Source organism: Peromyscus maniculatus, chromosome 3, assembly GCF_049852395.1.
Source record: "Peromyscus maniculatus bairdii isolate BWxNUB_F1_BW_parent chromosome 3, HU_Pman_BW_mat_3.1, whole genome shotgun sequence".
Lineage (NCBI taxonomy): Eukaryota > Metazoa > Chordata > Mammalia > Rodentia > Cricetidae > Peromyscus > Peromyscus maniculatus.
Window position 1 is genome coordinate 91352621 of NC_134854.1, and position 11185 is coordinate 91363805.

Consider the following 11185-nt stretch of genomic DNA (forward strand, 5'->3'; position numbering starts at 1 on the left):
TATAGTGCTGAGAGTGGAAGGTTTTCACAATGCCTAGATTGTGGGTCATATACTACTAATTAATGCATGGACAGGAAACTGAACCTAAATACATGAAAATAATTGATCTTGGTATTAAAATGCATTAACCTCAAAAGACTTGTCCTGAGGGTCAAAAATGTTGTATTATATTTAATAAATTAGTTTTAGTGTCAAGGGTATGTCTCTGTAAGGTATTTTCAGTGAAAGAATAAAACCCAAATTCCAGTTCCCAACACTCACATCAAAGCCAGGTTTAGCCGCACTTGCTGTAACCCCAGCACTCAGGCATAGACACAAGCAGATCAAAGTGGCTCTCTGATGAGGTATTCTCGCCAAAGAAAAATTCCTCACTCCGCAGGAGAGCCTATCTCAAAAAGTAAAAATGAAGAGTGAGGTTTACTCCCCCATCTTACACATATATAACACATATACCCTCCCCACACACACATACATACACACACACCAAAGTCACCCTCAGATAATTAGGGTATAAAATAAAAGTTTTTATATTTTCCAACCAACTAGTTTTTTTTTAATTATTTGTCTTTGTTTTTGTTTTTGAGACAGGGTCTCTCTATGTAGCCTTGACTGGCCTGAATCTTGCCATGTAGACCAGACTGGCCTTGAACTCATGGAGATCCTCCTGCTTCAAAATCTCAAGTGCTGGTTTTGAGACATGAATTTTAAATTCTTAGTTATGTTTGCAGAATCGTTTAATGGTTAGCCCTACTCTATTATACACAATCCTTGAGGCAGTCCCTCTTGCTCGAGGCATGAAGATTCTTTCTGCAATGTTCTTTCAGTAAGAAACAACTCAGATTTCTATTCATATTTAGCTAAAATACCTCCATGGTAATTCTCCTTTTGCAAGCCTCTGTCCAGGCACTTACACACATTTCACTGAAAACAGAGCTTCATTTATTTCCATGAAATTCTGTAGTGGCAAAGGGGAATCGAAAAATCCCCATGATTTTATTGTTTATAAAAGAAACTGTATTTTGTTACTTATCTGAACTTATGATAATCAAAACACAACTCCAAGGAATCTATGTAAACTTAGGTTGACAGACATAATGTTATTGTTTCCAACTCTAGTTTCATTTTTTTTCTATTAAGTAGTAACTGTAACCACTTTTCAAGAAATTTGCAATTTTCACCAAACTAGATTGTCCAGTTCATATGAATCTATAAACAAGAAAACACTTTATCCTCAAGACTTGTTCACTTACTATAAAATGTGCATGGGAAAATTGCAACAGAGACATGAAGCAGTAAGTCTCAGCTTTCTTCTTTGTGAGGACAGGAGTATAGTATATGCTATGGCATCAGGTAATGCCTCAATTATACTTCCAACAATTATAAGAGCATGAAATCAATTGTTTTGTCTATCCAGGCTGGGATTTTCTCTTGGTTATAATACACTGGAGGAAGATTGTTTACACCATGAGAGTCATTGTAGGCTATGGCTTCTGGAACTGAAGTGGAGTGAAGAGAGTTCAGAGGCAAGAGAGATCCCAGGTTTCTTCATTTCTATGAAACCTAAAAATGCAAGGCTGTCCACATCTGTGAAACACTGTGAAGGCACCACCAGAAGCAGCTGAAGAAGCCCAGCCCCTGGTAGTTTTTGCTATGGTCTGTATCACTGTGGGAGGCAAGCTGTTACCCTGCTGACAGTAATAAAGTACAACATCTTCAGCCTCCACAGTGTTGATGCTGAGCGTGAAATCTGTCCCTGACCCACTGCCACTGAACCTGGAGGGGATCCCAGAAATGGACTCAGAAGCATACTTGATGAGAATCCTTGGAGCCTCATTTGGTTTTTGCTGATACCAGTGTAAGCTTGTTCCAATACCCTGGCTGGCCTTGCAGGCCATGGTGACTCTTTCTCCTGGAGTCACAGACAGGGTGGCTGGAGACTGAGTCAGCACAATGTTGCCTCTGGAGGCTGAAAACATCGGAGAAATATTAGTCAGAACACGACATTGCATTTGAAAGTCACTCCTAAACTAATTTAAAAAAAAGGTAATTTTTCATATCAATTTCTTTAAATAGGAAGCCAAATTCCATATGATGCTGGGCTTCCTAATGATGTAAAAAATTCTCTCTTTAATTAACGTCTCTACTTTTTGCCATGTCTAAAATTTCATACCTGAAACCCAGAAGAACAGAAGCCCAAGGAGCTGAGATGTGGACACCATCTTCCAGCTTTTCCTGTGTTTATGTGTATCATGACACAGCCTGTAGAAAGACCTTCTTATAATATTGTAAGAGGCAGAAACACTAGAAGGAAGAAGTACTTATGCAAATGATACTGACTGTATATTGATTGCAACAAAGAACTCCTCTGTGTCATCTTGAATTATATCTCCCCCTTGTGGTTACTTGATGAGATGTGAAGATTTGAAAGTGATTTGTGCTTTGTATCCCACATACAAGGTTGTAAAATTAACACAGTCTAAGTAAGTATCTTGGATAAATTCAGAAGTTTGAAAGGAAAAGCATCTCATATCTATGGTCTTGGTCCAGGATTATATTTTCTTAGTTGATGTTTCTTACAATATGAGCTGAAGCATTTTTAATTGTCGGAACATTCACCAAGCATCACAACATTAAAGAAATATCATGTTATTGAGATATCATGGACAAGAAATTAGAAAGCCTGGATGTCTTAGGAAGACAGATTTCTCCAGTAGGGAGAATGGAAGCTTTATAAAATTTTATGGTCTGCCACAGTAGAGAAAAACTTCAGAGATCAGGATTTCAAAATATGTTTATCACTTCCCAGATAAAAACCAAATATTGTACCTTGCTTGTCTTACCACTAAGAGTGATGCAGAGTGCCCTGGGTGTGTTTTTAGAATGTTCAAACAAATTCTTTCCCTAGTATATGATTTTTCAAACTACTTAAAAGACCATGATTCTGAGACAGTCTAAATGAGAGAAAATTAATTGCATCAGGTCCATTTGAAGAGAGAAGTATTCCTGTCACTTGGGCCAGATAACCAAGCTAGAGCCTATTTATTATATAAAAAGGTCTGAGCATTTTAAAATGGTCAATAGCTGCAACATGAGCTGCCAAGATTCTAGAGCAGTGAGGATAGCAGGAAAGGCAAGCCCTCATTCAGTGTGAAATCAGTGTGCAATTCCCTCAAACAACTACAAATAGAACAACCATATGATTCAGCAATGTCATTCTTGTGGATATACTCAAAGGAAATATAAACTATGGCAGACATAAATTCACCCCCATGCATTTTTTGGATCTATTCTCAACAGTGAAGGAATGGAATCAACTAAAATGTCCACTAGATGATAAATGGAAAATTAAAATACAGTTTATTTGTACAATGGTATTTTATTCAGCTATGAAGAATCATGAAATTATTAAAAATTTTGGAAAATGGATGGACATAGAAAAAATTAGAGCGACTGAAAAAAATTTGCCACATGTCACCAATGGAATCGAATTGAAGACCCTGACATTAACCCACAAACCTATAAACATACAAATTTTGACAAAGAAGCCAAAAGGGTACAATGGAAAAAAGAAAGCATCTTCAACAAATGGTGCTGGCATAACTGGATGTCAACATGTGGAAGATTGCAAATAGATCCATATCTGTCACCGTGAACAAAACTTAAGTCCAAGTGTATCAAGGACCTCAACATAAATCCAGCTACTCTGAACCTGCTAGAAGAGAAAGTAGGAAGTAGTCTTGAACACATTGGCATAGAAATCACTTCCTAAATATAACACCAGTAGCACAGACAGTGAGAGAAACAATCAGTCAATGGGACCTCTTGAAACTGAGAAGCTTTTGTAGAGCAAAGGATATGGTCAACAAGGCAAAGCGACAGCCTACAGAATGGGAAAAGATCTTCACCAACCCCACATGTGACAGAGGACTGATATCCAGAATATATAAGGAACTCAAGAACGACCAACAGTCCAACTGAGAAATGGGCTTTAGAACTAAACAGAGAATTCTCAACAGAGGAAACTCAAATGGCTGGAAACATTTAAAGAATTGCTCAACATCCCTAATCATCAGGGAAATGCAAATCAAAACAACTCTGAGATACCACCTTATGCCTGTCAGAATGGCTAAGATCAAAAACACTGAAGCCACTTTATACTGGAGAGTATGTGGAACTCGGGGAACTCTCCTCCACTGCTGGTGGGAATGCAAGCTTGTACAACCATTTTGGAAATCAAAATGGCGCTTTCTTAGAAAATTGGGAATCAATCTCCCCCAAGATCCAGCTATACTACTCTTGGGCATATACCCAAGAAATGCTCAATCATACCACAAGAGCACTTGCTCAGCTATGTTCATATCAGCATTGTTTGTAATAGCCAAATCCTGGAAACAACCTAGATGCTCTTCAACTGCAGAATAGATATATAAATTGTGGCACATATACACAGTGGAATACTACTCAGCAGAGAAAAACAATGACAGCATGAGGTTTGCAGGCAAATGGATGGATCTAGAAAAAAATCATCCTGAGTGAGGTAACCCAGACTCAGAAAGACAAATATGGTATGTACTCACTCACAGGAGGATGCTAGATGTGGAACAAGGATGACTGGATTGCTACTCACATCACCAGTGAGGCTACCTGAAAAACAGGACCCCAAAAAAGACACAGAGAAATGGAAGAGATCTACATGAACAGCCTGGACATGAGTGGGAGCAATGAAGGGCAAGGGTCGAGGGAAAGAGGGCAGGAGATCCTAGCTGGATCAAGAAAAGAGAGGGAGAACAAGGAATAGGAGACCATGGTAAATGAAGACCACATGAGAAAAGGAAGAAACAAAGTGCTAAAGAGGCCCACAGAAATCTACAAATATACCCCCACAATAGACTGCTGGCAATGGTCGAGAGACAGCTGGGACTGACCTACTCTGGTGATGGGATGGGCAAACACCCTAATAGTTGTGCCAGAAACCCCCTCCAAGGACTGAGGAATCTGGATGCAGATATCCACGGCTAGGCCCTGGGTGGAGTGCTGGGAGTCTAATTAGTGAGAAAGAGGAGGGTTTATATGAGCGAGAATTGTTGAAACCAAGGTTGGATAAAGCACAGGGACAAATAACCAAACGAATGGAAACACATGAACTATGAACCAAAGGCTGAGGGGTCCCCAACTGGATCAGGCCCTCTGAATAGGTGAGACAGTTGATTGGCTTGATCTGTTTGGGAGGCATCTAGGCAGTGGTACCAGGTCCTGTGCTCATTGCATGAGTTAGCTGTTTGAAACCTGGGACCTATGCAGGGACACTTGGCTCAGTCTGGGAGGAGGGGACTGGACCTGCCTGGACTGAGTCTATCAGGTTGATCCCAGTCCTCCTCGGGGGAGACCTTGATCTGGAGGATGTGGGAACCAGGGGTGTGCTGGGGGGAAGGGGAGGGAGCAGGAAGGGAGAGAACAAGGGAATCTGTGGCTATTATGTAGAAGTGAATAGTATTGTAAAATAAAATTTAAAAAAATAAAAAAAAAGAAATTTGCCAAGTCTCCCTGATATGTGAATTGCAACTTCAAATTTTTTAATTTGTCTGTTTAACTTGATCTAAGAAGCTTTAAAGGGGCCTCCAAATTGGGATGTCTTTGGAGGGATGAGAATAGACACATGTGTTAGAAAATTAAAGTAGGCAGGTACTTTGGGAAGAAATACTTGTTCATGATTTGCAGTGAGGGATTGAGAAAAAAAAAGTGAGGTTAAATATATTACAATGGTTTACTAATCCCCAAAAGAAAACAAATCAGACTAGTAAATCATATTTGATGAGCAAATTTAGGATGAGTCATTGGAGATAATGGAGTATCTGGTGACTGGTTTTATGCAGGTATTTAATACAAGGAGCAGATATGTGTAATTAGCATTTCATTAACAGTACAAGAAGACTGTACCATAAAACAGCTTTCATAGAATTTTAGAGTATATGGTGTATCTATTATCATTAACCCACACACACATGGATACTAAACTATGATGGAGAATAACTATTTCTTTTTTTCTCTTTTGTTTTCTTACCACTTTCTTTCTTTCTTTCTTTCTTTCCTTCTTTCTTTCTTTCTTTCTTTCTTTCTTTCTTTCTTTCTTTCTTTCTTTCTTTCTTTCTTTCTTCTTTCCTTCCTTCCTCCCTTCCTTTTTTCCTTCCTTCCTTCCTTCCTTCCTTCCTTCCTTTCTTCTTCTCTGCTTTCCTTTTATTAAAAAATTGAATTTTTTCTCACAATATATTCTAATTATGGTTTCCCATCTTTCTATTCCTTCCAGCTCCTTGCCAATCCCCCACTTCCATCTAGAGCCAGATCCTTTCTATGTCTTATTAGAAAGCAAACAGGCTTCTATGCAATAAAGAATATCAATAAATAATAAAGTAAAATAAATAATAATAATATCAATAAATAATAAAGTAAAATAAATTAAAACAATAACTAACACTTTGGAACTGGACAACACAAACAAACAGAAGGAAAGAGCCGAAGAAAAAGACTCAGTTGCACACACACTCAGGAATGTCACATAAACACTAAACTGGAAGCTATAATATATATGCATAAAACAAGTAGGGAAATAAGAAGAAAGAAAAATATACAAACACAAAAAATTAAAATAAAAATGATAAAATTTAAAAATGGAAGAAAGAGACAAGGAACCTCCAAACATGTTGAGTTTATTTTCTCTTGGTTATCTGATGCTATGCATGCAACCTACCCTGAAGAGTAGTTTGTTTTCTCAGGAAACTAAATTTTCATTTGGAAGTGGTTATAGGTCAACAACTAGAGACAGCCTCTGGTTAGGAATGGATCATGTTTCCACTTCTTTCAGCTCTGGGACCCCAACTGCTGTAGACTCTGTACATGGTGCTTCAGTCCCTTTTAGTTCATTTGCATGCCAATCATGTTGATTTTAAAAGACTTTGTTTTCTTGGTGTCTTCTTCACCTGTCCTTCTTAGATTCTTTCTACTTCTTCTTCATGAGCCCTAAGGCAAGTGATTCAAAGGAGATAATCCATTTAGGACTGAGTGTTCCAAACTCTATCACTCTCTGCATAATGTCTGGTTGTGAGTCTCTGTATTTGTTTCCACCTGCTGCAGAATAAAAGCTTCCCTGATGATAGCTGAGCAGAACAGTAATCTATACGTATAATAGAATGTCTTTAATAGTCATTTTATTTGTTGTTTTTGTTTGATTGTTTTGTTTTGTTGTTTGTTGTTTGTTTTGTGTGTTTGTTTTAGAATATTCGCATATGATTTTACTTTAAGACTCTGGGCTATCTAATCTCTGCTGCCTGGACACACAAGCAGCATTAGGTATGGGTTCCTTCTTATGGAGTAGGCCTTCAGGCAAATCACTTATTGTTTGGCTACTACCACAAAATTTGTGCCACCGTTGCACTAGCATATCTCACAGACAGGAAAACATTGTAGATCAAAGGGTATATGACTGGTTTGGTGGTTTACCTTTGTCCTATGTTACCCTGCAAAATACCTTTATGTACCAAACACTAGCACATAGAGTTAAAGGCTCTATGAAGCATTTCTCATCTTCTCCATGTTCAATGAATTGTATAGGTGTTGTCTTCAGTAATGGGGCCTTGCTGTCAGATTTTGGATAGCAACCAAAATCTGGCAACAGTATGGATTGTTTGGAAATTCCCATAGTTAAAGTTCCCTTTAGCCAAAAATTCCATTAGATGTAACACAGTCACAGTACAGAAACTACATTTGGTGACAGGAGATGGCCAATTCAAGTCCTGCATTCCTCATATTTTGGTGATTTTATTTGTTATTCCATAGTGAGTTGTTCAATTTCTATTAGTTTATTGTTTCTCTTGTTTCTGATATCCAGTTCTGATTAGTGGTAGTCAGATTTGCAGAAAATTGACAATATCAATTTTCTTATATATGATGAGATTTGCTTTGTGTCCAAGTGTGTCACCAATTTTGTAAAAAGTTCCAAAGAGAACTGAGAATGCTGAGAAGAAAGTATGCATTTTTTTTGCATTTGGGTGAAAAGTTATGTAAATGCTTGATAGGTCCATTTGCTTTATAAAAACTGTTAGCGCCAATATTCTTCTGGTTAGTTTTTGTCTGGATGACCTATCCATTGATGAGAGTGGGATTATAAGGGAGTGAGGGTAAATATATGATTTAAGCTATAGTTGTGTTTCTTTTAAGAACTTGAGTGCTCTTGTGTTTGATACATAGATTTTAAGAATTTCATTGTCCTCTTCATGAGTTTTTCCTTTGATTAATATGTAGTGCCTTTCTCTGTTTCTCATAATTACTTTTGGTTGAAGTCTATTTTATCAGACATTAAAATGGCTATACCTGATTGCTATTTAGATGAATTTGCTTAGCGTATCTTTTTTTCCATTGTTTTACCCTGAGGTGATGTCTATCATTGATGGTAGGGTATGTTTCTTGGATGTATAAGAAGGAAGAATTCTGTTTTCCATTCCAGTCTGTGCCTTTATCATTTTATTGGGAAATTGAGGGCATCAACCGCAGTCTATATGACTAAACCATAGTCTGCATGACTCCCCAAGTGCAAACTCATAAGTCCTTGTTGATGTTTGTTTTTTCATTTTTTTCTGGTACCAGCATTATCTTGTCCCAATGTCCTGGCTGTCTGTGCAGTTTATTGTCACTGAAGTTGATGGTCACTCTTTCACCTGGTTTCACAGACAGGACAGCTGGAGCCTGAGTCATTACAATTTCAACCCTTAAGGCTAACAACACATATAAAAGATCAGTAGCAGAAAAGGAAGAATACATTTTTTTTTTATATTTCAGATCTAAACCAAAAAAATTCTCCCTATGACTCAAGGTTTCCATGAATAGATTCAAAAGTGAGTGTTTATATATCAGCTTCTGCTTTTGGGCTTTGTCCAATAATCTTACCTGAAATCCAGAAGAGAAGAAACATAGTGATCTCTGATAAAGACAACATCTTCCTATTTTATGTATTTTTGTGTTTGTTGATCACACCACAGCACAGAAGAGGATAGTCTTACAATGTTCAAAGAGGCAGGGACACCAGACAAAATAAATAGCTATACAAATGATGCTGACTTCATATTGCTATAAATACTGGGACTGTTAGGAGAGCAGGCTATTTGGCCATTCTCTGAGTAAGTTGTCACTCCCTCTCCTTGATGCTGAATGCAGTGTTGATAATTGGTAGACATCTGTGCGTGCTCTTCCACACACAGAGTTTGGCAGTGAGTACAATATAATTCAGTTTTTATTACCAGTGAAACTATCAGGAAAGAACAGCACTTCAGATCCTTTCTTCGTCCCATGGTTGTGTTGTGTTTGTTGGCATTTCTCACAGTATAGAGTGAGTTTATTTATATTTTTATCTTGTGAATATTTTATAAAGTCTCATACCGTATAAAGTTTGTACAAATTAGTACAAGTAAACAATAGATTGCAGAGATTTGTAGTCTTAGGTAGATATTTGTCTTCCAGTTGGGGGATATAAACCTTAAAAAGTCCATGGGTCTGAATACTTGCACAGAGAATTCATAACATTAAAATGTTAGTTTGTTCCATAGCAGACAAAAAACAAGTACTACACTTTGCATTTCTTATCACCGAGTGTGAATCTAGGAAGTTTGCCAGGGACTCCACATGCAGTACAGGAAAACAATTAATTCATTATTGTAGCTAAAAGAATAGCAATCTGAGGGTATTTAAATCAGGAGAAGCACTTCTCTGCATGTTTATGTTTTAAAGCAAGTAGTCTTTCAATGGCATCATATGACCAACCCGGAGTATGTTTGTTGAATAATGATCATTTCTGTGCTTGTGAAATTCCTTAATAAATTCTCACATTATCAATCATTAAGATTTTAGCTTGATGCTACATAAATACGAGAAAATACAAACTGACCCTTGTTCTCAGATCATGACATCTTGGGAAGCAAGTGGATCTTTACTAAAGGACATGTTAAGATTGCCCAAATTTAGGATGCTAGACTTGTCAAAGTTCATTGTTAGGTTTTACTCAACAGCGGTCATTCTGAAGATGGATGTAGCTTTAGTATTGGGCCTTAGCAGATCCAATTTGCATCTTATTTTGCATGGATTTATGTATAATAAAATATATTTGAGTGTAATAGCAAACTGTGTAATCACATCCACATCCTTGTGTCCTTTCATAAATGACTAATACAAATTCAGAGTACCAAGCAAATGGAGTTTTTCAGCAAATCCATGTTCTGAGAAGGAGCTACAGGTGCTGTCAAGGTAAGCATCATGTTCTGGTACTAGCAATAACAGATAATTCTATAAAATAGCAATGCTCATGGTAGCCTATGGAGAAAATTGTTAATTTTCTGGATATTCAAAATGGACATGCAATCAACAGTCTCGTTTAAATGGAGGAGTAGCTGTGACGTTCCTTGGGCTGTCTATTCTGGAGGTAAAGAGCAATTTTAGGTACTTAGATTTAAGTAAAGGAAATCACACAACCACTGTATGGCAAAAGTACCCTCAAGTTGCAGATAAATAGAGAGGTTTCTCTGTCACAGTGCCTGGTGGAAATTATCTGCCCACAGACTGACTTGCTAATACCTGGACATGGAGAATAAAAGACTGCTGGAGGAAACATGTATAGTTGATGACTGACTGTGTACATCTGAGAGATCAAAGAATAAATCTAGGATTTTATTTCCTGAGATATTTCTGTTATTGACAAATGTGGATGAAGTTTCCATATTAAGTAAAGTAAACCATATAATTACAAAAGGACAAATGCAAAAGTCATTTACAAAACCAAGTCAACACTGTAAATCTGAGTTTTATAATGCCAGCTTAGGCATCAGCTACACCAGGGCTGATTCACACAGATATATTTGGCACTTTAAACTTTTTTATCAGTATGATTGTTTATTCTGCATATTTGTATATGCACCATGGTGCCCAAGGAAGTCCAAAGAGGGTGATACGTCCTCTGGATTTAGAGTTACACATGGTTGTGGTTTCCATGTAGTTTCTGAGTTTCTCACAGAGATTCCCTGGCAAGAACAACACATTTTACTGATGAGCCATCTCTCTAGCCCCTGTTCCATTTTGCTAAAGCATTTTGTACATTCCATAATCTTTGTTGTATAGAGTTTTTCAACCCCAAGTATCTTACACCCTG

The 11185-nt window shown here is 37.5% G+C and overlaps 1 pseudogene; it reads right to left on the reverse strand.

The window, feature by feature from the left end:
• Nucleotides 1-274: 274 nt before the first annotated feature.
• Nucleotides 275-2219, reverse strand: LOC102909345 (immunoglobulin kappa variable 5-48 pseudogene; annotated as a pseudogene).
• Nucleotides 2220-11185: the final 8966 nt, after the last annotated feature.